At 37.0% G+C, this 27271-nt stretch overlaps 1 long non-coding RNA gene across 1 annotated transcript in view; it reads right to left on the bottom strand.

Moving 5' to 3' along the window:
• Positions 1-13150: 13150 nt before the first annotated feature.
• LOC148951470 (uncharacterized) overlaps positions 13151-27271 on the bottom strand; it is a 28614-nt gene continuing 14493 nt past the window's right edge. Inside the window, exons 2-3 of the long non-coding RNA XR_016141913.1 lie at positions 15073-15212; positions 13151-13343 (exon numbers count right to left, since the gene is read on the bottom strand). This is a non-coding gene — a long non-coding RNA (uncharacterized LOC148951470). The remainder of the gene's footprint in view (positions 13344-15072; positions 15213-27271) is intronic.

Raw genomic sequence — 27271 nt, 5'->3', positions numbered from 1 at the left:
TTTTTGAAGTTTCTACGACAACACTTCGTATAAAAAACTTATATGCCCCCAGGCCATAACTTAAAACCCTTGCCCTGTGGGTTGTGGGAGAATGTCCTCCTCAAAAAATAATTTTTATCCGGAAATCAACTACGCTGAACGAAATGGCTATCTCAAAATTTTGATTGGATCCGTTTGGGCGAATAATGGGCGTGGGGGGGGGGCTAATTGCTCTCCAATCACTTTCGACTATTAAAAAGGGCGCTAGCTTTTTGAATTTCTAATCGAATGAGCCTTTTTCGAAGTTTCTACGACAACACCTTCCATAAAAACCTTATATGCCCCCAAGGCATAACTTAAAACCCTTGCCCTGAAGGTTTTGGGGGAGTGTCCTCCTCAAAAATATATTTTTATCTGCAAGTCAACTACGCTGAACAAAATGACTATCTCAAAATTTTGATTGGTTGTGTTTGGGGAAATGATGGGCGTTGGGGGGGGGGACTAGCTACACTCCAATCACTTTTGACTATTAAAAAGGGCACTAGCCGTTTAATTTCCAATCGAATTAGCCTGTTTTGAAGTTTCTACGACAATTCCTTCTATAAAAACCTTATATGCCCCCAGGGCATAACTGAAAACCCTTGTCCTGAGGGTTGTTGGGGAGAGTCCTCCTCAAAATATATATTCTATCTGTAAATCAACTACGCTGAACAAAATGGATATATCAAAATTGGATTAGATGTGTTTGGAGGAATGTTAGGTGGGGGGGGATAGTTGCCCTCCAATCATTTTCGACTATTAAAAAGGGCACTAGAACTCTCGATTTTTAATCGAATGAGCCCCGTTTGAAGTTTCTACGACGACCCCTTCCATACGAAGTGCCTCTGGGAAAAAAAAATGCCCCTCAACATTCCCGCCAGTTTTACCTTAATACTTTAGCCTTTTTGACCACAAGCACAATATAAAATCAATGATATATTCTGTATGTGGAAAACTAGAAATTACATAATTTAAAATACTTACCCCGGGGCCTTGGGGGTGGGTAAACCTCCCTTGAAATGTTTAAAATACTACAATCATTTGTTCCTTAAACACTAATGATGCGTCCTTCTGACAAACAGCACGAACAGAGTGTGTTTCATGGTGTTCAACATACTTCTCGAAAGCTATTTTTCAAGTGATTTTATATGAAAAAGCATAAGTGGGGCCGGTGGCCCCCCAACTCTTTTTCAACTTTTTTACTTTTTTCTCTCTCTCTTTTTTGTTTCTTCATCTTATTCTGGATTTTCAGGGACTATATAATTTTTATTTCATTATTTTCCAGATTTCAAGTGACACGACTTTTGATGTTCAAATTGAAGCAACGCTTCTCATCGTCTTTATCCTTTTTCTCAATATATATACAAGGGTAATCCAAAATAAGTGTTTTTTTTTTTTGTTTTTTGGGGGGGCCTAAAACGTTAAATATGAAAAAATTTAAGAAGTGCTTCCACTCGGCATGGTCCAAAAAAAGTAGGCCAGCCCAAAACATGAGTAGATTAGAAGTAGAATAACAAACAAAGAACAACTGTTTTTCAGACAAAAAATCTCTTGTTTCGTCTTTGACAGTTTCTTGGCTGTCGCACTTGTGAATAGTAGCAGGTTATTATTTTTAATAACATCTGCGACTGGCGTGGAGCGTGTTGTCAGTCACTCTTCAGTAAACTTCTTATATTGGTCGAGTCCATTTTTGTATGCGTTCCTGTCGCTGTGTACTGCGTTACTGGCCATAACCTTTCTCGTTTCAAGTGTAAGAAGGTTGTTTTTTGATTCAGCAAATGGATTTCTTCTTCCTTCAATGACTTGAAGAAAGTCTTGAACACGACAAATGAATCGCATCTGTAATTTTGGTGTGTCCTCATGATATGATCCATCGAAGAATGGCATCTGGGTTTTCAGTGAGTTAAATCAAACTGCGCTTGATCCATTGCCATGGAAGAAAATGTATGTTTTGTCTTTCGAACCGTGAAGTTTCCTTTAATAAACTCACAAAATACTGCTGAGTTTTGGGTACTGAGGACAATCATGTCTCGAACGTGCACTGACAGCCATCTGGCGCAGTTCTTGTGGTCCGGAGCTAAGATTCACGGCAGCTAAGATTCACGGCAGAACATCGATATAAGGCATAAAATCTGCCTGTGGATGGATCGTACGAACATCAACAAAATCATTTCAATATCAAGTACAGTTGACAAGTAACTAAACTGAGAGCTGAGTTCTTTTTTTGATTCACACCATTCATCAAAAGATAGCACCTCATTTTCGCTCTCTTCCTTCTCAGCAGCATACTCATCATATGCTCCGCGCCTAAGGATATGAAGGAGTGAAGCAGTAACCTCGTGAGCTCAACAGGACCTAGTAACATGTGACCCTTTAAGAATGGCATCTGCTCTTCCTGTTCTTGTACCATCAGCTTGGACGTGAAGCTCGTCCCATTCAGATTCTTTCATCTTGTCTCCTAGCCCTTTCAGGATATTTATTTCTATGTGCAGCCCCCCAAAATTACGATAAACAAATCTTTCGGATGTACTTCTGGAAAGTTCCATTGTATTAGTTTCATCTGCGCATAGAGCGGCTGATCAGCTGTCAAAACTGGAGTCTGACCTGATTTTAAGATACGTGACAATTGTCTTAACCAAATTCATAGTGTGAAGTATCACCGCTACTGAATGCGCTTGATCCTTAAAAATAGGTAGCAGTGTGATCGTGATTTTTGGGCTTGTCCACCGTTGGTTCCCTATTGGAGTAGAATGCGGCCCCCGAGACCGACATCGAAGCACTTCCGTTTTATTTCTCCGCTACTTCTTCAACATGATTCAACAAATCTTCTTCTCCGTTCACACACTGCTCTCCAGTGTTGGATGGTACGTATATTGGTGCGATACGAGGGACTAACTGGTGTGCTATGCATAAACAAGCAGGAAGGACTTTGGTATAATCCCTCGGTAGGCTCCGCGTAATATACTGATGCGCGTAGTATCTTTTGATTGAGTTTGAAATACTCTGGCAAAAGACCTTGAACAAGTTTAATCATATAAAGTACAGAATGGAAAGAAGGGAAAGATCCAGTGGAAGGATATTTAAAATTTGATACATACTTTTTGTTGACGATTTACCAGGGTAAGAAAATGGGCTAGGCATGCAATTTTTCAATAGACGCGGAGCTTTATTGTGTTGCCTCTGAAGAGGAAGAATATGAAGAGGAAGAACTGAACGTGGTTTCAGTAATCAATCATTTTCATCAGCAGCCATGGTTATAATGACAACAATGTATACGTTTGGTAACATCTTTTAAAGCTTTTCTCCTGGGATGCCATATGGACACTTTTAGATTCTTTTCGACACTTTTTCACTCTGAAGGACACCGGGACACTACTGGATTAAAAAAGGCAGCTTTTTGAAATAAAGGACACTTTTTGGACATTTTTCCAAATCAAATGTCTTTATTTTCTTTTTTTTACCTTTTTTTTTTAATTTGTACTTTACTTTTAAGCTTTGGTAACGCCTTTGGGATTTTTCGTAGATGTTTTTGTGCCCTGCGCAAGCACCATTTATCAAGCAAATAGGACCTAAAGTCTTAACCAATGTGGTATGCTAGAACTATCAAATCCATCTTCTTCTTCTATCCTACGGTTGACGTTTGTCATCAAGTCGGTCAACTTCAAGGACCTACCTACTGTAGGTGGCAAAATCACCAAGGCCACTGAGAAGGCTGGAAAGAAGAAGTGAATGGCCATTCCCTGCTGGCACGTTCCGGGTAAATCCCATTGGCGTATAGCCGTGTGCATATGGCTGATATTATAAGCCTTCTGAAGCCCGTTACTGATTCTAAGTGGGAGCAAAGGGGTAGCTAAGCCTAGAAATTTCCACGGCGGTGGTGGGCATCCAGACAATGAGGCTCGACTCTCCGTCCCAAGGCTGCATAAGAAGTCCGCTAGCGCACCTCAAAGTGGTGAAGGGGTTTAAACATCACCGAGTTCCACGCTGAGCAAGGTGATGGCCAACGCGCTTTGGGTGACCGCAAGACTGGAGACCTTGTGATGTACCTTATGCCCAAGAAACGCTTAATAATGATGACAAATTTGATTATTAAAAGTTTGGCTACGGCATTCCCGGTATTATGCAATGCGACAAGAATGGCGTTCTCGTTAAAAAGTAGGCTGGCTACCGTCTTATCAAAAAGACAATGCCTGATTATTAGCCCCTGTATCCTGAGCTAGATTAAATGTGTATTAACACAATATTTTGTAGCTGATGAATATTATCGTTATAACTTTGATAATCTGTGTGTTTCTGACACGAGACTAAATAGACATAACATCTTGGCCCTTGGATTTTCGGCTGGAAAGGTGGTCTCTTTTTTAACTTGGACAATTAGATGGATCTGGCCGGGCAGGAGTAGGTATCCTATTGTCCTCCAAAGCAATCACTGGGCTCATCGAATATGAGCCTGTGTCTGAGAGAACGTACGGACAAGAATTAAAGGTCGCACGAACAATCTGACTATCCTTAGCGTTTGCGCCCCAATAACAGATGCCACTTAACACCAAGAAGACCAGTTTTTCAGTGACTTGCAGACAGTCATTGATAAGATTCCCTGGAAAGATATTCTTCTAACTGGAGATGACTTCAATGCCGGAATTGAAAGAAAGCTGAATAGCTTGGAACAGGCGATTGGCAAGCAAGGCCTCGGAGACCGATGCACAAATGGAAACAGGCTTCTGCTGTTCGCAATGCAGAACAATCTCGCTGTGGCTAACACCTGGTTTAGGCACAAGTCGTGTCATACGTATACACGGAAATTTCGTGATGGAAGAGTAAAAGCCCAAATAGATTATATCCTTGCATCCCGATGATGGAAATCTATAGTGTTGGACTCGAGAGTGCGCAGAGGTGCTAAAACGGAATCGCAAAATGGATCTGATCACTTCTTGCTGAAGACAAGGCTAAAGTACAGACTTAGCTCAAGGAAGACTACTATGCCGAACCAGAAAATAGACATGTTGAAGCTGAAAGTAGATGAATACCGAGAAGCGTTTGTCCTTGAACGCTCAAACTAATTCGTCGTCCTTCAAGATGACACCGAGGAGGCAGCCCCGACTGATCAGTGCCCCAACTGCCCCAAGATAAAGATTGAGAAGAAATGGAGCAAACTCAAGGACCGCATCAATGAAGCTGCCTCAATTATACTTGGGTTTGTCAAGCGTAATACCAAGAAATGGATCTCAGAAAAGACACTCAAACTCTGCCAAGAAAAAAGAAATGACCAACAAGAAATCCCCCACATACAAAGTGCTACGACAAGAATGTCACAAATCAGGAAGAGCTGACAAAAAGCCTACTGGTCTAATGTTCCCAGTGATATGGAAAGAGCAGCATAACGGGACGATACACGAAAACTCTATCAGATACTTGGAGAATGCACTGGGAAGAAGAAACAAACTACCATCCTCTGCTTAAGGTGAAGGAGGGGAAAATACTCACAAGCAGCGAGGAGCATATCAAAAGATGTCGTGCTCACTTCCAAGAGCTATCGAAACCAAAAGACAATAGCAATCGAAAGCAACCACTTACTCCACAGCAGAACCCCCCACACAACTAGGCTTATGAAATGTATGCGCGGACCCACCTTCCAGGGATGAAGTAATTAAGGCGATCCAAGCTTTGATAAACGATAAAAGCCCAAGAATAGCTGGGATTCCTGCTGAGCTACTGAAAGCTCTCCCTAAGGTGGTGATGAATAAACTGCATAGCGTGATAACTGAAGGCTGGGACAATGAATACATCTCAGATGACTGTATGACCTCAATAATTCTCCCTATCTTCGAAAAAGGAGACCTAATGGACTGCAAAATCTACCATGGTATTTCCCTTATCCCCATTGCTGCCAAGTCGTTCGCAGTGATACCTTTAAATAGATTAATAGACACCCGAAACAGACGAACAGGACTCAACCAAGAAGGATTCAGGCTGGACATGGGTTTCTGTGACCAGATTTTTAGCCTGTGACAACTCCTTGAACACCGGTTTAAACACCAGCAGGAAACAATCCAAATCTTCATAGACTTCATTACCGCGCTTGATTCGCTCCATCGTGATGCAATATGGGAAACAATGAGAGAGGACGGTGTGCTTGAGAAGATCATCAATCTGTTCAAGGCATACTATGCTGGAACAAAGGCCTAGGTAAGAGTCGATGGCCATCTTTCAGATATGGTCCTGATCGAGGAAGGTGTACGTCAAGGCTGTGTCCTTTCACCATATTTGTTCAACTTCGTCATCGATTAGATCCTCAGGGTCCTGGACAAGTATAAAGGCGTTGCAGTTAGCCCGTCCTTCTCCATCACAGATCTTGATTATGCTGACGATGTGGACATGCTTGCTGAATCTGTTCCAGAAGCCCAGAATATGATAAATGACATGGCAGTCAAGGAACTCTCGACTGGTTTCCAAATAAGCCTACCAAAACAAAATCCATGCGAACAGATGGGATGGATGAAGCCCCTGTTGCCCTAAATGGTAATCAGATAGAGGACGTCCAGTCGTTCAAATACCTTGGAGTGATGGTAAACCTTGCCGACAGATCTTCAGAATAAATGCAGAGCCGCATATTGTCAGACTGTAGCGTCTTTCTTCAACTAAGGAAGCATGGAAGCAGATCAAAATATCGCCACGCACAAAGCTCCGAGTGTATGAAGCTATGGTTTTCTGTCCTTCTCTATGGATGTGAAACGTGGTCACTCGAAGTAGCCGAAGCGTTGAGCTTGAATATATTCAACCTCAAATGCCTGCGCTATGTCCTGGGTATCCGCCTCTCAGATAGAATCTCGAATGAAGAAGTAAGGAGAAGATGTAGGGATCGCCCACTTGTCTCTGACATTGTTAAGCACAGGAGACTGAGATGGTTTGGCCACACAATGCGCAGACCAGATGACCATATAAGCAAAATATGTCTCAAATGTCTGCCAGTACCGGCATGGAAGAAGAGGGCAGGAGGCTTAAAAAAGACGTGACTAGCAATAGTTAAGTCTGATTTGGAGCCAATCGGAGGATTCTGAAAATACGGCCGTCGCTGGGATCGCCAGTGACTTGAAATGGTGGAGCCTAACACTCTCAAGACAAACCTACGGAAGGAGACGTTTCGTCATCTGCTGGGCGCCACGATGGGTCTGGATACGGCTTGAACGTGCAACAAGTACAAGTAAGCACAAGGTTGTTATTATACTGCTGTCATAGAAAGAAAGGAGTTTTGCAGAAAAGATGTGTTACGGCTCAATTTTATTTATATCCACTAGCGAATGTTTCTGTTTTATATTCTATACTTTCAGCTATGGTTTTTTGTCTAATGGTTGTCGCCAGTTTCTACCGAGCATAACTCAAGTGAATTTATTTCAATCGGCCTTGTCTTCTCACTTTTTTAGTTCTCGAAAACGTCATTTTTTCTTCGGGCTACTTCTAAATGTTCAGAAAACGACAAGATAAAGGACTTGTTAAATGACTTTAACCCCTTGACCAACCAGTTGACTGATTGGTTAAGGAGATTGACGTATTTTGTTGAACTTTAAAACCATTTAGGTCAAAATAGACATTTCGTTGCTACAGCCGTTTGGACCTTGTCGCAACCAAAAATCCTTAATAGCTACCGAATATCAACGACTCGCATCTTTTTCGCAAAACTTATAAGAATGCCGAAGTGAAAATGAATCTCTATGATTGGTTCTTTACTTTTCGAATAAGATAGGTAGCGGTATTGATAATTGATATAAAATTTCGCTCTGTTGACATTCTAATGACGATTTTTTATGCCATATCTTCAAATCGAACTAGTACTAAGCTTGATTTATCGGTAGTGTTAATAACTAAGATGGAAATGCTTGCAGAACTCATGCAGGTAACAGACCACGAGGTAGTGGAACAAAGAAGGACGAATTTCACAGATTTTTTGGCACTTTTTTCACAGGCTCTGAAAATTCATAGTGGCAACCCTGTATATTGGCTAGTTTGCTAGAGAGATACTAAAAGTGTCCATTTTTGACTGATTTGGACACTTTTGTCCAGTTTGGTAACCCTGCTTTTCTCTAGTGATGTTTTGAATTGGTAATTTGAGTTTTCAAACAAGGTTTGTTTGACCGACAATATCTGATCATGGGTAGCAGATGCCATCCAACAAAAATTTTACTCCCATATAGATTATTTTCCTTTTGTCGTTAATTTTAAAATTTTGTATCTTTGACTGACATTGAGATTAATCTGAATTTCATCTGAATTTAATGAAAACTATAGGTGTCTTGAACAGTCTTGGAATGTATAAACAACATCAAATTAAATTGAATTGTCGTTAATTTTGTCTGGTATAATTGATAAAAATCGCGAAGATATGAGCAATAGCTTTAAAATGACCCAGTAACCATGTTTTGAGTTTCATTTATTCATTGATGATGACTTATTGTTTTTTTACGCTTTGAAGATCATTTGGCTTTAGTTCTGCTTATTTTTTGCTTAACAAGCTCTTTAATTTTCTTTGAGATACTAGTTTTGTGGTAAAAGCTTTTAAATTATTTCTAGAATTTCTTATAAAGAATGTTCTATTTGCGTTCTACTCTAAATTAACTCTCTCTTACCACATTTCTTTAAAAATATTTCTAAATAAATTAGCCCGGGAAAAGATAAACCTTAGGCACTTTGTAAGTTATATCTAATGCATTCGTTCAAGTACAGACATGGATTGCAATTAAATGTAATTATGTTTTTTTTAAGTTAGACAAATGATGGATGTTATGGACATAGAACATATTGGTTTACTGAAGATATGTTTCGTCCCTGAAGGTTTTTACATGTTTTGGGTACTCGTTTCGTTCTTGTCATTTTCGAACCCTAGGAAATTTTTTCAGGTATGTTGTGTTATATTTATTTTACATATCATATACAACTCTCTCATTAGCTCCTTGGTCTCTCCCTCCATATGTATACTGAACATATTTGGTACTTCAAAGGTACAGTCAAATCTTGTTTCATTTCTCATTTTTGAAGACCCGAAAATTCCAACTTTATATATTTAGTAATTTTACGCCTCTTCCGACATGGGATAGTTCAGGGACCAGTCAGGGAATAGTCTTTATTGATCTAACAAGTTGAGGGTACATTTAAAAATACTGTTGAATTTTCGCCAAAGTTGGATGGAATCTCCGAAGTTGGCCTTTATTCCAAGAGGCAAGTTGGGGCATTATATGATGCGTCCAGCCCAAGAAACAAGGACCCAAATTGTGCAAATAGGCCATTTAAAACAGGGGCTTCATGGATAAATTTGTATATCTTCATAGATCATTTATCATGGACAGAAGGTGTAAATGATATAGTTTCGAAATAAGAGTCGTTCAAGAATTTTTAATCCGTATGATTTGACAGCGTTTTGGGCACTTGGTATTTAATGTTTTTGAGGTTGTTGATTAACAATATGAATCTTATATTACAAAATAAAATTCTAAGATCAAATTTTAACATTTTTAGACAACAATAGGCGTCATTGCCGTTTTATCCTCTTTTAGAATCTGCTCCTTTCCAATATATAATAACTATCTTTAGTATAAAGTTTGCATTTAGTCTGATATGTGGCACACGAGAACCCAGGGGCGTCTGTTCCTTAAAATGCAAGAAAGGGAAAAAATGCATTGCCACCCGCTAGGGGGGGCGGGCAATTTTCTTCAATAAGAATACCAAAAAGGGTATTTTACAATATCTTCTGCTAATGTTTATTCAACTGCTAATGATTACCTGCCCCCCTCAAATTGACGCACCTGCGTTAACCTCTCAAGCAGGAACTTGAACCTGACTCTATTGAACAAAATTGTTATACGTAAATTTTATACAGAAAGGCAACTCGGAGAAGATCAAGTGAGGTTTGTGATGCGGGGGAGGGTGATATATCCTGCTTCTTTTAAAGTGATTTTAGTATGTATAACCTTTTTTTACAGGAAAAAGTCAAGAAGTGGGGGAGGTCGTTTGTTGTCATTATACCAGACAAAATTAACGACAATTCAATTTAATTTGATGTTGTTTATACATTCCAAGACTGTTCAAGACACCTATAGTTTTCATTAATCAGATTAAATTCACATTAATCTCAATGTCAGTCAAAGATACAAAATTTTAAAATTAACGACAAAAGGAAAATAATCTATATGGGAGTAAAATTTTTGTTGGATGGCATCTGCTACCCATGATCAGATATTGTCGGTCAAATAAACCTTGTTTGAAAACTCAAATTATCAATTCAAAACATCACTAGAGAAAAGCAGGGTTACCAAACTGGACAAAAGTGTCCAAATCAGCCAAAAATGGACACTTTTAGTATCCCTCTAGAAAACTAGCCAGTATACAGGGTTGCCACTATGAATTTTCAAAGCCTGTGAAAAAAGTGCCAAAAAATCTGTGAAATTCGTCCTTCTTTGATCCGCTACCTCGTGGTCTGTTACCTGCATGAGTTCTGCAAGCATTTCCATCTTAGTTATTAACACTACCGATAAATCAAGCTTAGTACTAGTTCGATTTGAAGATATGGCATAAAAAATCGTCATTAGAATGTCAACAGAGCGAAATTTTATATCAATTATCAATACCGCTACCTATCTTATTCGAAAAGTAAAGAACCAATCATAGAGATTCATTTTCACTTCGGCATTTTCATAAGTTATCCGAAATTCAAAGCGCGTTTGCCCTTTTTAATAGTCGAAAGCGATTGGAGGGCAACTAGCTCCCTTCCTACGCCTTTTATTCCCCCAAATACATACAATCAAAATTATGAGATTCTCATTTTGTTTAGCGTAGTTGATTTCCAGATAGAAAATATGTTTTGAGGAGGACACTCCCTCACATGGGTGCCCATAGGAGGGGGGGGGCAGGGGGGGGCTCTTGCCTCCCCCCCCGGTTGAATGATACTGCCTTATTTTTATATTTTTGTTCTGAGATTTCTATTATATAGCATTAAAAGTAGCAATTAGACGAAGTTTGCCCCCCCTCCTGGAATTCAGCTTATTGGCGCCCATGCTTCCCCACAACCCTCAGGGCAAAGGTTTTAAATTTTGCCCTGGGGGCATATAAGGTTTTTATAGAAGGCGTTGTCGTAGAAACTTCAAAACAGGCTCATTTGATTGGGAGTTCAAAGGACTAGTGCCCTTTTTAATAGTTGAAAGTGATTGGAGGGCAGCTAGCACCCCACGCTCATCATTCCCCGAAACACATCCAATCAGAATTTTGAGATAACCATTTTGTTCAGCGTACGCTAGTTGATTTCCAGATAGAAAACATGTTTTTGAGAAGGACACTCCTCCACAACTCTCAGGGCAAGGGTTTTAAGTTTTCCCTGGGCGCATATAAGGTTTCTATAGAAGATGTTTTCGTAGAAACTTCACAAAAGGGTAATTCGATTCGAAATTCAAAAGCTAGTGCCCTTTTTAATAGTCGAAAGTGATTAGTAATATTTTTGTTGTTGTTGCTGTTTTGACCAGGGCACTTCGTATCGAAGGAGTTGTCGTGGGAACTTCGAAAGGGGCTCATTCGACTGAAAATAGAAAGGGTTGATGCCCTTTTTAATAGTCGAATGTGATAGGAGGGCGACTAATCTCCCTTCCACTCTCACCCACCCCTTGGCCCAAAATATTTAAAAAATTAATGTTTCCATAATATTAAATAAAAATGCACAGTTATAATGCTAATTCCCAGTAAGGCATATCAGCAGTATCCCAAGAACGACTGAGGGTATTATTTTCAAACTTTCGAAGCTACTTCTGCTCTTAACATTTAATCAAATCAAAATAGTGTAAGTGTATCCAATCTATCAAAGAAAGTAAACAGATTTTTTGCGAATGGTATCAAGTTTTCCATTTCAGGTCAACTAGAAGAGGTATGAAACTAAGTTAAACAGTAATTTTTGTATCTAGATTTTTAAAATGGTGTATGTTGTTAAAAAATGCTGCAATTGTTTTTCCAGCATATAAATAGCAGGCCAAACTATAAAGTCTTAATAAACGAAAAGATTTGGTGTTATTTTCTTTTTCCCTGAAAAGACTATGTCAATACAAAACGAACGAAAATTAATTAAAAAAAACTTTTTCCACAAAATAATTTTTCCAAAGAAAAGTAAAGAACTCCATTAAACAAAAAATTAGCAAAAATAAAATCAAATAATCTACCAATCTCAAAACTCGAAACAAATGAATGTGCATTGTCAGTTTAATATACATATACTGATATTTAGTAATCAAAATATTAAAATTATTTGATTTATTAATGTTATAGTAAAAATATTTATATTTTTTCAGTAAAGTGCAAATTTTGTTCTCGCCTTGGGAAGACATAGGGATTTTGCGCCCAAATTGTGTTAATTTCTGCTCATTTTGAGTTTGACTAGGTTATTTATTGTAATTTCTGTTCACTTTTGATTTCATTTATTTATCGATGCTGATTTGTGGTAGTTTCGAGCTTGGTAGATTATTTGATTTTATTTTTGCTCATTTTTTGTTTAATGGAGTTCTTTACTTTTCTTTGAAAAATTTTTTTTGTAAAAAGTTTTTTTAATTAATTTAAAATAAAAGATGAGCCTAAAACTCAAGTAACGCGCAAATGACATTAGCATTTTGGGATACTTCTGGGACGCTACGCCACCACTCTTATTTCTGGCACTTTTTGTTGGTTTCAAATTTGACTTTATATTTCTTTGTAATTTATGTTCGTTTTAGCTATCATTTCTTCATTCATAGTAATACCAGCTCATTTTGAGTTTGATGCCCTACATAAGTCAATTTACTGTCGTGTTTTATTTTTATTTCGTAAATTCCAATTTTGTTGAAATGCTAGTTTTTTTTAATTTAAAATGAAAAAAAAATAAGCGTATCTCAAAAGGGCATATAACATGGGTTCATTAAAGTGCTCATTGTGTGGTCAGGACCCTTGTTCCCTAAACACTAATAAAGATAAACATTCATTTTTATTAATAGACACGTTCTTCGTTATATGAATCTACCTCTCCCGATCAAAAGAATTATGTCCAGGCGTTGACAATGAGATAACTTTTCATCTTTCTATTTGTCGATAAATTGGTTATGGGGTCGATTAATGTTGTCTGTTAAATAAAAAATTAATTTAAGTAAACTTCTACAAAAAAACAATGAAACCTTCAATACATTTTAAAATATAATATAAAAAAAACAAGCTGATTTCCAAGTTAATTGTCTTTTATTAACTCTCTTCCTTGTGCTTCTGAACGCTTTTATTTCTTAAATTGAAGGGGTAGACGCTGAGAAGACTTGCAACACCAATTCCAGAAATCCCTGAAAAAAAATGAACCAATTCTCCTTTTCAAATAATTTCCAATGAATCTAAAGCGGTCCCTACTCTTTAATTATACGTCACTGACATCACCAGTAGCATCGGCGGTTGGAGCTGACGACACATATTACTTTCAACAAATGTAGGCTGTATTTGGTCATTGCTGTAACAATCAGGAAAAAGAACAGATAGAGAAGAAAACAAGGAATGATGATATCATAGAAGCAGGGCTGCCGCCTGTAGCACGAAATTGCCATTTTAGCACTATTTCACCATGTGTAGCCCTATAGCACATACTAAATTGAACTTTTTCTCTTATATCACCAAATTGAAAAAATAGACACATAAAATGCAAATACAGGATATGTCTCACAGCCTTTTTTATGCATGACAATAATCTAAATGTATTTAGATATGGCATTTGTGTGTGCGCATGCATTTTCCCATTCAGCGCTCCCATCAGCGCAGAATTAATTTTTATTCATTTAAACTAAAAGATTTAAAAACAATTACATAAAAACTAATCAAACCACATTTAAACGGATCATGTGCCTTTCGCGGCAAGAGCAGCAACACACGCAATTTTTTTTTTACAGTAACATCGAAAATAGCTGTGTAGCACACAAATTTGAGAAATTGTAGCACTTTACCAGCTGACGATCGTGACAACCCTGCATAGAAGCAAGAGAAGAAAATTGAAAGGAAGGTGCTAGATTAAAGGATGGTTCCATGTATTTGAGTATTAAAATTTGGATACAAGTGACTGTTTGGGGGGGGGGGGAGTGTAAGATGGTAAGTGTCCACGAAGAGATAGCCAATAAAGGAAAATTCTGTTTTACTTGCCATTTAGCGTTCTAGCTATACAAACTTAATAATTCTTTTCGTCGCAAATGTCAGCGGCTAAATCTGAGAAAAAAAACTTAAATATGACCAAGTGCATTAAAACGTTTTTATGTAAACCGAAATCAAGAAGTTTGATTTTCGAGAATATACTTATTTGCCACAGAGTTGATTACATAGGGGTGGGTTTTATCTCAATATAGTTTCAGTGTAGGTTTGCCTAGCGTTCTTCCGAGCATATCTTCTACTTCGGGTTGGCGAACGTGATCTGCAAGTACCATGTTCATTCTAGAAATGGAATGTATAAGTATCGCTATTTTGAATCTTTATTAGCGAAAAAATGGCACTGGAGCGGTCAAAATTAGAAAGTGGACCATAAGTGTCAAATTCGAACTAATCGTAACCAGTGTCAAATTTGATCGTAAAATTCAGGTTTCTTTTTTTCTCTAAGGTACATAAAGGGAGTTTTTCTTACTAATTACTTCAAGTTTTTAATGCTGGTCAGGTTTCAGATAGAAGTAAAGCGTGGCTTTTTACAGATATACTAACTTTGACAAAAGATTTAGCCATTCGTGTAGTAATAAGCAGGCATATGCACATTTAAGATAAATAGACATGGCTCTTACTTTCCTCTTCAAGTTGTTTATATTTTCATAAGTTTCAGATAGAATGAAAGCGCAGCTTTCCATATATATAATAACTTTGACTATAGGCTTGGCCATTTGTATCTAATTAAATTCTGAATCAGCATGCATATGCACATATAAGCAAAAGATAGAACATCCTGAAGGAATTGTTTTATTGAATAATTAATTGGGGCAAATGTGCTATTTATGTCTGGAGAAGTTAGTCTAATCGCCATGAAAAGTACCAATTTTTCATCCAGCTTACCTTTCGACAAGCCTTGATGTAAACATTCCTTCATTTAGCTCCTCAACTTTCAACATCAACTGACATTCAGTTAACATTAACTGACATTCTAGTTGAGCCATAAACTAGAGGACTGGGACGTAGAGAAATTAGACGCAACTCTGAAAATAAATAAAAAGAAATTTTCTGAAGGTAATGTAATATTTTACTGCTATCTCTAAGGTCCTTCAAACCAAAATAGAACTTGATTTTACATGGACGGGAAAAATGCATCCCAACCACCCTTCTGGATGTCCTATTGCTTCCTTCTACACATTCCATCTTCTGCTTACACGTGCCATTTTAATCACCTCTATTCAATTACTGGAGGTCTTATCTTATAGGAGAGGAATGAGTATGCCATAAATAGAAAGGAACATGTCATTCTCGTACAATTCCAATTGCACCTCAGCCAATTTTTAAAATTGGGCCAACGTATTATTTTATAATAAAAAAACCTTTAAGATACAACCCTAGGCTACATACAAAATACTGTTGATAGTATTATTTTTGTTATACTTTGAAATTCAGTTTATTTTGAAATTTTGACTCAGCCTTTGATGGTAAGTAAATTTTAAAATTATGGAAACTTACAAAATTCTGCTGCTTACTTCCAGTTAAAAAAACTTCTTTTAATTGAATTTCAGACCGTTTTCTCCCCACAAGAAAAAAATCCTGCATTAAGATTTCCTCCCGCATAAAATTCCCCTTTCCCCGGAGATTTTACCCCAGATAATTCCATCAACCCTTTAAATTCCCACGGAAAATTTCCTGCGGACAATTACGCCAGGAAAATTTTCTTTAGTCTACATTGATAAAAAAAAGACTTGTTTTTATTTAATTTCTGATCGTTTTTCAAATTCTTCTGCAAATTCTCCCTCTCCCCCTCTGTGGAATTTTTTTCCAGAAATACCCCAATAGAAAGTTTCTCCCGCATAAATTCCCGCTCCCCCTAAAAATTTCACCCCAGACTATTTCAATACGCGGAAAATTTCCCCCAGACATTTTCCCCTGCACATTTCTACATGTAAAATTGAGTCACCAAAGAGAAAGTAAGACAAACCGAGAAAATTTCGTATATGAATTCTGACAAGTTTCCCCTGGAAACTTTCCTCCTCACGAACAATGGTTCACGTGGAAAATACCCCCTCCTGCAGCCCCCCCCCCCCAAAAAAAAAACAAATGTCTGTATTCAAACCAATAACAATATGTAAATTATATAAATAATGGGCAAATTTTACAAATTACCGCCCTTTCCCCAGAAGCTGTGAGGGTCATGTAATTCCCAGAGGCATAGTTATTGTATTTTCCAACTATGCTGAACAAAATGGCTATCTCGAAATTTTGGCCGGATGACATTGGGGAAAAGGGGCCTGGGAGGGGAGCCAGTTGCCCTCCATTCTTTTTGTCACTTAAAATAGACGCTAGAACTTTTGATATAAAAAAAAGATATAAAAAACCCACCTACTGACCTCAAAGATCCTATTGAGCGCAAAGAGAACCTTGATACCCTGGATGGTCATGATGGCACCGAAAGTGTGAGATCTGATCCTGCTAAGAAAAGGTTAACAATTCATTGCTGGGAGACATTTTTCGCCGTATCTCTTTCTGTCACTATAACTAGTTAGCGAACCCCAACCACTCTTTCTCTTGATACAACAGTGATTGATCTTATGAATAACGTTTCTGTTGTTGAGCAAAAATAGCACCTTTTTAACATGATTCCCAGTCTCGTTGATGCAGCTCAAATTGTAAGTTGCGGATCCTTCCGCTTTGAATTTCTAAACGATGCTGCCTTAAATATAGCTATAGACGAGGGTTTGTGTTTGGAATACGAGCTTTTTAAAATTAGACGTTTTCAGAGGTTACCTCCTAGATGATACCGTTGTCAATCACCGAACCACATTGTTGGAAATTGCCCACTCCCATCGACTAATCAAAAGTGTTCACGGTGCGCTGCTGGACCTTGTAACACACGTGATAATCCTTGCACTGAAGCCCGAATTGCGCCAACTGCGAGGGAAATCATGTTTCTAGTAGTAGAAGTAGTAATAATAATAGCAGTAGTGTTAGTGGTAGTAATTAAAGTAGAAGTAACCGCAATAGAATGCAAATTTTTTCTTTTGGTTAGTTCAAAATCCCCCACAGCAACCCCTTTTAGTTTCAACTTCAGACACCAAACTGCTCCTAAGATATTGCTGATACACCCTTTGAACAACCTGCATACAGATGGCGTGTTTTCATTAAGTTTACCTTCCCCCTCAAAATTTTCTGGAAATTTTACTTTCATACCCTTAGGCATTGTTGTAATAGTAGTCACAGCAGTAGTATTACTATCAGTAGTACTATTAGTAGTATTAATAGTAATAGCACTAGTACTAGCAGACAGTGGCAAATACAGGGGGCGAAGAGGGTGTCCCCCTAACGTGGTCTCAAAGAGTGTAATTTACTTAATTAACGCAATTTTGCGCTGATTAAACCCACTCCTAACGCAAGTTTATCGGATCAACCGATTTTGCGCCCCTCCCCCTTCTAAAAATCCTGGATCCGTTCCTGCTAGCAGCAACAGCCGTATTAACATATTGCCTTTTGGTCAGGCTCATCAAGCTCAGGAGTTTTTCACTTAATGCACTCAGCAGTTGCTATGCTATGACATTGCCGAGATGTACTTCTGATAACCTGTAAATTCACAAACTTCTTGAAATTTTCATCTTAATACTCTTAGCCTTACAAGTAGTTGCAATAGAAGTAGTAGCTGAAGTAGTAGTAGTTGTAGTAGTAATAGTAAATGAAGCAGTAATGGTACAATTAGCAGTAGTGTGCACATATTGCCTTTTGGTCAATTGATCTTCCCCTTTAAGCATTCTCTGAAAGATCCTACTTAATACCCAAATTGATTCTTCAGATACGCTCTTTTCACAATCTGCGTGCACATAGTTTCTTTTGATTTAGTTCAAATTTCCGCTCAATATTTTCTCAAATTTTCTTCTTCATAGAATTAGCCGTAATAGTACTAGTATCATAGTAGTAGTGGTTGTAGTAGGAGAAGTAGCAGCAGCAATAGTGTTGTATTAGTAGTAGTAAGAGAAATAGCAGCAGTATTAATGACAGTAGTAGCACGTACACATTGCCTTTTGGTCAGTTGAGCATTTCCCTCATGATATCCCAGAACTTTCACCTTGATGCGGTAAGCCGTTTCAAAAATATTGCTGATGTGCCCTTTTGACCCCCTTTTGCCGTAAATTTCATCTTAATACTCTCAGCCTTACACGTAGTTGAAATTGAGGTAGTAGTTGATTTGTTTAGTAGTAGTAGCAGTAGTAATAGCATTAAAACTAGCAGTGGTAGTAGTGTTAGCAGTAGTATTCACATATTATTTTTTTGTCATCTTCCCCTTTAAGCATTCTCTGAAAACTCCAATCCATTCTTGAGATAAACCCTTTTGACAATCTGCATCCACATATTGTATTTTTATTTAGTTCAAATTCTAAGATAAGATAAGATTTATTCATAATCAATTAATCATACAAGACAATACATTGTGCTAATCAAACAGTTCGCGGTAACGAACTGTAAGTAAGGAGCGACCCGGCTCAAGGATAACCGAAACTCTAAAAAACAGTATTTTGATACCAATACATAGAGAAAAAAAATCAGATTTGAATGCTGATTTCAAATATATAACTTACATCAAGTTTAACTCTAATCATCAGAAGTTAAGTGCCTGAGAAAATTTGGCTGATTTTTGAAAAAAGGGGGAAAGATCCCTTAAAAGTTATAGAAACTTAATGAAAATCATACCATCACATTCAGCATATCAGAGAACCCTACTGTAGAGGTTTCAAGCTCCAATATACAAAAATGTGGAATTTTGCATTTTTTGCCACAAGAAAGATCACGGGTGCGTGTTTATTTGTTTGTTTGTTTTTTTCCCAGGGGTGATCGTATCGACCCAGTTGTCCTAGAATATCGTAGGAGGGCTCATTGGAATAGAAATTAAAAGTTCAAGTGCCCTTTTTAAGTGACCAAAAAAAATGGATGGCAACTAGGCCCCCTCCCACGCTCATTTTTTCCCAAAATCACCTGATCAAAATTTTGAGATAGCCATTTTGTTCAGCATGTCCGACAATATAATAAGTATGTCTTTTAGGATTACTTAATCCCCCAAAGTTCCTGGGGGAGGGCTGAAAGTTATGAACTTTACCCAATGTTAACATATAGTATTGGTTATTTGGAAGTATACAGACGTTTTCAGGGGAGACTTTTCCTGGTAGTGGGGGGGGGGGGTCGGGTGTTCTGTGGAAGGATCTGTCCATGAAGGAAGTTGTCATGGGGGAAGGGACATTGCTATGAAGGGGGCGCCAGACTTCCCAGCATTATTTAAAAAAAGATCAGATATTTAATATAAAAAAAACAAGTATTTCAACTGCAATAGCAGCAACATCGAAACTTTAAACGAACAGAAAATATTACATATATGATTGGGTTCACCCCGTAGTCAATACCTCGCTCTTTAAGCCAAACATTTTTTAGTACTTGCATAAGAGCTATTTATTCTAATTAACGGCCTTTGTGATTAAGTGGTCATTTTTAAAGAATTGGAACAAAATTAAACTTTCGCTTAAAGAGCAAGGTATTGACTAGAGGGCGAACCCCCTAATAAACAAATTAAAAATATATGAATATAGAAGGTCGTTACGTAAGTTAATTCGTAAGTTACGTATATTTATTACTAATAAAAACGTTCGTAAATAAAATTAAACAAGTTTCGAGAAAGCCATTTAACTAAATAAAAGTAAATTAATATGAAAATTTTGTTTTAATTATTCATGTACGGTGAGCCAAGATCAAAACCTGCATTTATTCAAAAACCTTCAAAAATTAAATAAAAAAACAAGTTTTTTAAACTGAAAGTAAGGAGCGATATTAAAACTCAAAACGAACAGAAATTATTCCGTATATGAAAGGGACTGTCCCCTCCTCAACGCATCGCTCTTTACGCTAAAGTTTGACTCTGTCTCACAACTTTATTTTTTAAAACAATAAAACACTTAAGCGTAAATAGCGAGGCGTTGAGGAGGGGACAGTCCCTTTCATATACGGAAGAATTTTTGTTCGTTTTAAGTTTTAATGTCGCTCCTTACTTTCAGTTTAAAAAAATTGTTTTTTTATTTAATCCCCCAAAGGCTCCTAGGCCTGTAATATGTCTCCCTTAGTATTTAGTCAAATTTTTATCTTCATACGCGTAGCCTTAATAGCGATAGTATAATAATTGTAGAGGTAGTAGTAAGAGCAGTTGTAGTTGTAATAGCATTATATTAGTAGTAGTAGCAACAGTAGTAGCAGCAGAATTAATAGCAATTTCATCTCGATGTAGCATGCCGTTCCAAAAATATTGCTGAGACGCATGTGTCAGCAATCTGTATGTTTTGCACAGAGAATGTTTTGATTTAGTCCAACTTTACCCTTAGTGTTTCTTCAGATGCTCATTTCAATATCCTGGTAGCAGTATTAGTAGTAGTAGTTGCAGTGGTGGTAGTTGTAGTAGTAGTAGTAGCGTTCAAATATTTCCTTTTTTGGTCAATTGCCTTTTTGGTTAAATTTCCCCTCAATATTGTAAATGTCGTACTGTGGTAGTAGTAGTTCGTAACAGTAGTATTGACGGTAGTTATAGCAGTTGTGTTAGCATACATATTTTGCCTTTATGATCATCTCCCTTATCATCTCCCGAAAGTTCCAAATTAATATATTCCGTCATTACTGAGTTACGCCCTTTTGACTACCCGTATACACATAACGTAGTTTGATTTAATTCAACATTCTCTGAAAGGCTCCCCTGAATGCCCTTAGTCTTTGTGGAAAGCAAAGGTCAAGCACGCAGGCCTTTCTCAATAACACATACTATATGTTAGCAATGAACGAATTGCCTAACTTACATCCCTTGCACTGAGGGCTGTAAGGGGTTGACATCCCCAAAGCTTTCAATAATGTTAAAGAAAAAAAATCTAAAAAATTTTTGATTGGATTTTTTTGGGGGGAATGGATGGGTGTGGAGGAGGGCTGGTTGCCCTTGAATTGCTTCTGACTCTTAAAAAGGGCTCTATAACTTTTAATTTACAATCAAGTGAGCCCCATTTGAAGTTTATACGGCCACCCATTCCATAAAACCTTATATTCCCCCAGGACATATCTTAAAATCCTTTACTGAGGGCTCTGAGGGGGGGGGGTAACCCTGGAGGCATTGTTATATGTTTTCTTTCAACTATTTCAAACAAATGGTTTAATCACAATTCCGATCAGACGCGTTTCGGGAAAAGCGGGCGTCGGGAGGGGGGAGGCTATTTGCGAGGCTATTTGCCCTTAATTACTTTTAACACTTAAAAGAAAACTAGAACTTTCAGTTTCCAATAAAATGATTACCATCAGAAGTTTATACCACCACCCATTCCATAAAAACTGTATATGCCCCCAGGACATACCTTAAAAATCCTTGATCGAGTGCTCTGGGGGATTGTTTCAATCCCAAAGACCTTGCTGTATGATCTTTGGACTATTTAGAACAAAATGGCTATCTCAAAATTTCTTATGGATATATTTAGTGAAAAAAGACGTAGAGGAGGGGCTACTAGCCCTCCGATCACTTTTGACTCTTAAAAGGGGAACCAGAACTTCGTATTTCCAACATAATGAGCCCCCCCCCGAAGTTTATTTGACCATCCCTTCCATATAAACCTTATCTGCCCCTGGGGTATAACTTACAACCCTTACCCGGAGGTGTGTGGGCGGGGAGGTGGGAGTTGTCATCCCCAAAGACATAATTACTGGACCTTTCAACTATGTTGAACCATCTCAAAAATTTCATCAGACATGTTTGGGAAAATGATGAGCTTTGAGGGGGAGGGTGGTTACCCTCTAATCACTTTTGAATCTCTGAAAGGACACTAGAAGTTCAATTTCCAATCGGATAAGCACCCTTCGAAGTTTCTACGACCACTTCTTCTGTACAAAGTGCCTTGGTCAGAAGATACAAAAAAAAAAAAAAAAAATTGTACATTGTGTCCACATCGCTCTTTACTTAGGCAGCGCTATTGCGCTGCCTATAATTCCAAATATATAAAACCCATTAAGTTTAATGTTTCCGTAAAAAATACGAGCCTGAATTTCTGTAGGTTGTATTAACTTAAATTAACATACCTTAAATTCATGTCCTTTAGGTAACTAAAATATTTTATAAACAATTGACGTTCTTATTTAAAATTCCTCAAAGATCCCAAATATAATATACCCCTTGGACTATATATGACACAATCACAGATTTTTTTTTTTTTTTTTTTTTTTTAGTAAAGTTTGATCGAGATGCGAAATGAAACAAATATTTATTGGTCTATTCGAATAAAAAGTTACTATTTTCTGTATTTCCAAGGAACAAATATTAACTTTAAAATAAATAAAGCCTTTCTGATGAAAGTAAAAAGCGAGGCTGAAACTTAAAACCAACAGAAGTTACCGCTTGGTATTTGAATCAACATTTATCTGAAATATGTTTCAAACAAGCTGGCTCGTGATATGCCCCTGTATTTGTAGAATCCTGAAAAACTAGCCCTTTACCGAAAACACAAAACTGACGTAACAAAACGGGGCGAGGAGCAGAAACAATTCTTAAGCAGCCTGCGGAAACTCAAAAACTAGCCCATAACATAAAACTATCAATTATCCTGTACTGGCCATGACATTAATACCTTTTACTTGTACAATCTCAAATCTCTAAAAAACTCAAACAAGCATAGTTCAGTAAAATGCCAGCTTTTCATAATTCTAAAAATTTAGGGCTAATATTGCAAATGAGTTTATTAGGAACAGTTTTTCAGATATATGTTGCATAAATTATGAAGCAGTAACTTCTGTTCGTTTTAAGTTTAAACTTTGTTCTTTACTTTAATTAGATTTTTGTTTAAATGAATATTTTAAAATGGTTGAAGTGAAATCAGGTGGGGAATTTGAACCTGAACGATAGAATGCACAAGGTGGGCCGATGGTCACTCTAACTTTTATCTACCCCTGTCCCAGCCAATAGAATAGTCCGCATGTTGTACCTTGCTTAAACTAATATAACACAGACATTCTCAATGGGTATTATTAGACAATCAGAATGGTTGAAAAGCACCTCAAATATCCCCGAACTTCTTAGCACAAAGGCAGGCATGTTAAACATTCCTTGAGCCAGAATTACGCAATAATTAATTCTCCATGATTGACGAGCAAAGTGGTTGCGATATTCTAGCACCTCAGTCCATCTACCAGCCAGCTTTAAAAAAAAAAAAAAACTTGGACATGTCGCACCTTGAGTGAAGCCAAATCATAAATATAATTTTCGGTGTCTATGATTGGAAGCATGAAAAGGTCATGTGGCCCCTCCAAAACCACCCGCAACGCCGACTTTATCAGTGGAAAGAGTGGCTTGAAATTTGTGGGAAAGTACGTTGGGGAAAAGAAACATGAGTATTGACATTTCTAGAGGCACACTATCCTTCTCTTTTTTTGCAAGTACGTGTCAAAAACATGGAGCTTCAGACTTTTGAATTTTACAGTCAAAGCATTGAGTTTTATTTCTTGAGGATTTCTCTTTTGTCAGAGTAAGTGACTTGTAAGCAAGAATCGTAAAGCATTCTAATCTTCAGTGGAAAATATTTTGTGTAAAATTGCTTGTATGGTCAACCTTTTATTAGTTTCAAATGCATTTTAGGTAGGAAAGTTTATCTTCATGCAGATTGCTATGCGATAATTATAGATATCAATGGAATGTAGTTGTTCAAATTCCATAATATACCCAAGTTTTTATATATCTTTAACTCGGTAATAGAGAGAATCAAATTGTTCTTACCATCAACTAAATCGTAAACAGATAGCAGTGGTTATGCTTTGAGACAAAATAACAGAGTCTTACCCTATAAATGCCAATTTTTTTTAAATAGGCCAAACAACACAGATTTGGTTAGAGTTTATGTTTTGGAGCAAAGCAATCAAGTATGAGCTTAAATAGATGGTCCATTATTTAAAGTATTCTGGGAGTTTTAATATTGAAAGTATTTTTTTAAATGCTTAAAATACTTTTTTTAAATATTTTTTTAAATAAAATTTGTAAAAGATAAAATTTTTAAGACGCGTTAGTTTTTATTTCAAAGTCACCTTTAAGGAATTTATCATTGATAAGAAATAAAAAATATAACTTCTTTAAACAACCCATTTTGAAAGTGCTTATGAGTCGACAGCTACACCATTTGACAAATGCCGAAGAACCAAATCCCAAGCGCGACTGAAGTTTGCTGAAGTATTTCACGATACCCCTGCACGGTGAATCTAGCTTCAAATTCATAGGGACGACTAAGGAACCTTCCAGTTGAATTTCCATAATATGAGTTACCAAATAACGACAAAGACCACACTAACTTTCCATAATACAAACAACGAAAGGTAAAACACTGAGGAATTGTTATAGAAGAGTGAAAAAACGGCAGATGAATATTTTGCCTCTATTTCAAATGAAGGTTAATTCTTGCAGGTCATTCTTGAAATAAGCTCCTAGAAATACAGAAACTTCAGCACTCACTTCCTTCGTATTTTCTCATCACAGGCCTGTCTTATTAATGACATCCTGTACGGAAGACGTAGAAAGTACAATAGGAAAACGTCCTTGTAAAAGTTTGGAAGTCCAAAAAGATATAAATAAGGTCAAAACTTTGAATGATTTAGTGTCTCAAATACTACCAGGGGCATATCCAGGGGGGCTTTGGGACCGCGCCCTTCATCAAGATTTTTCTGGTGCCCTCATTTGGTTTTTTCTCTTGTTTAAAAATTTTTTTAAATAAACTTGTCAATTTGGTCAGTTATTGGTGCCCTTGTCACATTGCCCCTCCTCCAAGAGTTTGCTCTAGACCTGCCTTTGAATACTACTGTCAGATTTTGATCTTCACAGATGCTACTCGAGACCATCAAACCTCTGCTATGGCCACATGTGTACCATTGAAGAAATATTTGTGGTAATAGAAAAGGTTTGCTCGTGGCGATAGAGATTTCTCCTATAGTGCCACTTATAGCGCTGGAGATTGTGTCAACTAGGCTGGCGCCGCTCTCAATTAATGAGAGAAAATTGAATATGTAGACATACAAATGTGGCTTCCCCCGTCTTGAGCTATCTGGAGATCAGATTCCTTTGTGAGCATTTACCTTGGAGACTGGCGAACTAATTACCTATTATCGGACTAGACTCAGACATATAAGAGAAACAAACACATATAAAAAGACAATAGATTTATTGAACTTACATGCTTAGTTGTACAACAATGGTTCACTTCAATGACAATAATGGTGACCGAGATTATTTGCGGTACTAATCGTTTTAAGTCTGACTACATATTAAAATTAAAAAAACACAATTACCCCACTACCAAACGCAGTTCTTTCGTCCTGCGCTCTAGGGACTGCCTGCCATTGGCTCACGTGCCCCCAGGACGTGAATCCTCGTCCAATAATCTCTTAAAGATTTTTCAGATGATTCAGGAGTTCACACAGTTTTTTGCCTTTTAAACTTCCTTGGAAATTTTATGCATTGCATTTTTTTGGCTACAATTATCTTAGCGAAATTCGAACGACTAGCGCCGTTGTCTGACTGAAGCTAGAAATGCAATTTCTCTTTTTGCTGATTAAGGACTTTTAATTTTTGCGACTAGATTTAGCTTAATTATAAGGAATAGGAATTATCTTTAGAAAGGAACTTTATTTTGGTATTTCAATTACATCACATCTTACTCATGGTACATATCACCCTTCCCATGAAATAATGACACCCCGTCATTAGTTACTGCCCATTAGGAGTTTTAAAATTTTTCAATTATTTTTCTTGTTTTATTCTACATCCCTATCTAAAATTCGTCTACCGTACTTAGATTATTTTTGGTTATAGGTTAGATACTATATTAAAAAATTTTTTTTTTCTTTTTCTATATCTAACACTGATTACTTTTACTTTCCCAATAAGGTTGTGACTATTCTACTTTTACATTAGTTTTTTTTTTTTGCTGTCTATTACGTATTACATACTATATACACAACGTTAAATGAATAACATAATAATATTACACCTAATTCTACTTGCGGTACATACATAAATGATTTATAACATACAATATTTGGTTCAACATATTCACTGATGACATTAAAACACTTTCACTATTGAGATTTTTTTCATTGTCAAAGCTGTTAGGAAGTAACACATGTAACTTCACATCTATTCATCACCTTTCGTGTCCTTAGTGTACTACACCCTTCTGTTGTAAATTACTGTCCTTCACTTCTTTTGTCCTGGCAAAAATTTCGAAGCACTTACGTTATGGTTTCTTCATGGAACAGTTTGAGTCTAGTTGTCTTTACACTGTAAGTTTTCCCTAATAGTCAACTTGGAAATGACCGTTAAATATCGTTCTGATAGTCAACTGGGAAATAATGCTTCCCACTACAGGTGTTGTTGGTTTTTCTTCTCAGCATATCATTTTTAAGATTTTTTGAGGCACATAGAGAATGTATTCTCGCGTAAAATTGTTCATTTGTGCCTTTTGAAACGGGTTGTCGTCGTACTATAGTGACTCTCTTAATATATTGTCTTTAAATTCAACTTCAAATATCTTCAACTATCATTTAACTTCAAATATCGTTAAATATTGTTTATCTTGTACTGCTCGATTGTGTTCTCAGAGTTAAAGTTCAAATTGTCTTTAACTTCAGTTTCAAATATCTTCAAATGTCTTTAAGTGTCATTTAACTTCAAATATCGTTTATCGTGTGCTGATCGATGGAGTTCTCAGAATTAAACTTCAAATTGTCTTTAATTTCGTCTTCAAATATCTTCAATTGTCTTTAATTATCTTTTAACTTCAAATATCGTTTATCATGTGATGATCGATGGAGTTCTCAGAATTAAACTTCAAATTGTCTTTAATTTCGTCTTCAAATATCTTCAAATGTCTTTAAGTATCATTTAACTTTAAATATCGTTTAATATCGTTTAGCTTCAAATATCATCACTATACTGTCAAATTATTCTGGGGTACATAGTGAGTATCAACAGCGATATCTACGTATTTATATCTTGTACTGGCCGATGGGTTTCTCAGCGTTTATGCGATTG

Source organism: Artemia sp. Qi Xiang Cuo, chromosome 6 (genome assembly GCF_049724085.1).
Source record: "Artemia sp. Qi Xiang Cuo chromosome 6, ASM4972408v1, whole genome shotgun sequence".
Classification (NCBI taxonomy): domain Eukaryota; kingdom Metazoa; phylum Arthropoda; class Branchiopoda; order Anostraca; family Artemiidae; genus Artemia; species Artemia sp. Qi Xiang Cuo.
The sequence above is the reverse complement of the archived record's forward strand: the minus strand, read 5'-3'. Positions and strand labels throughout refer to the sequence as shown.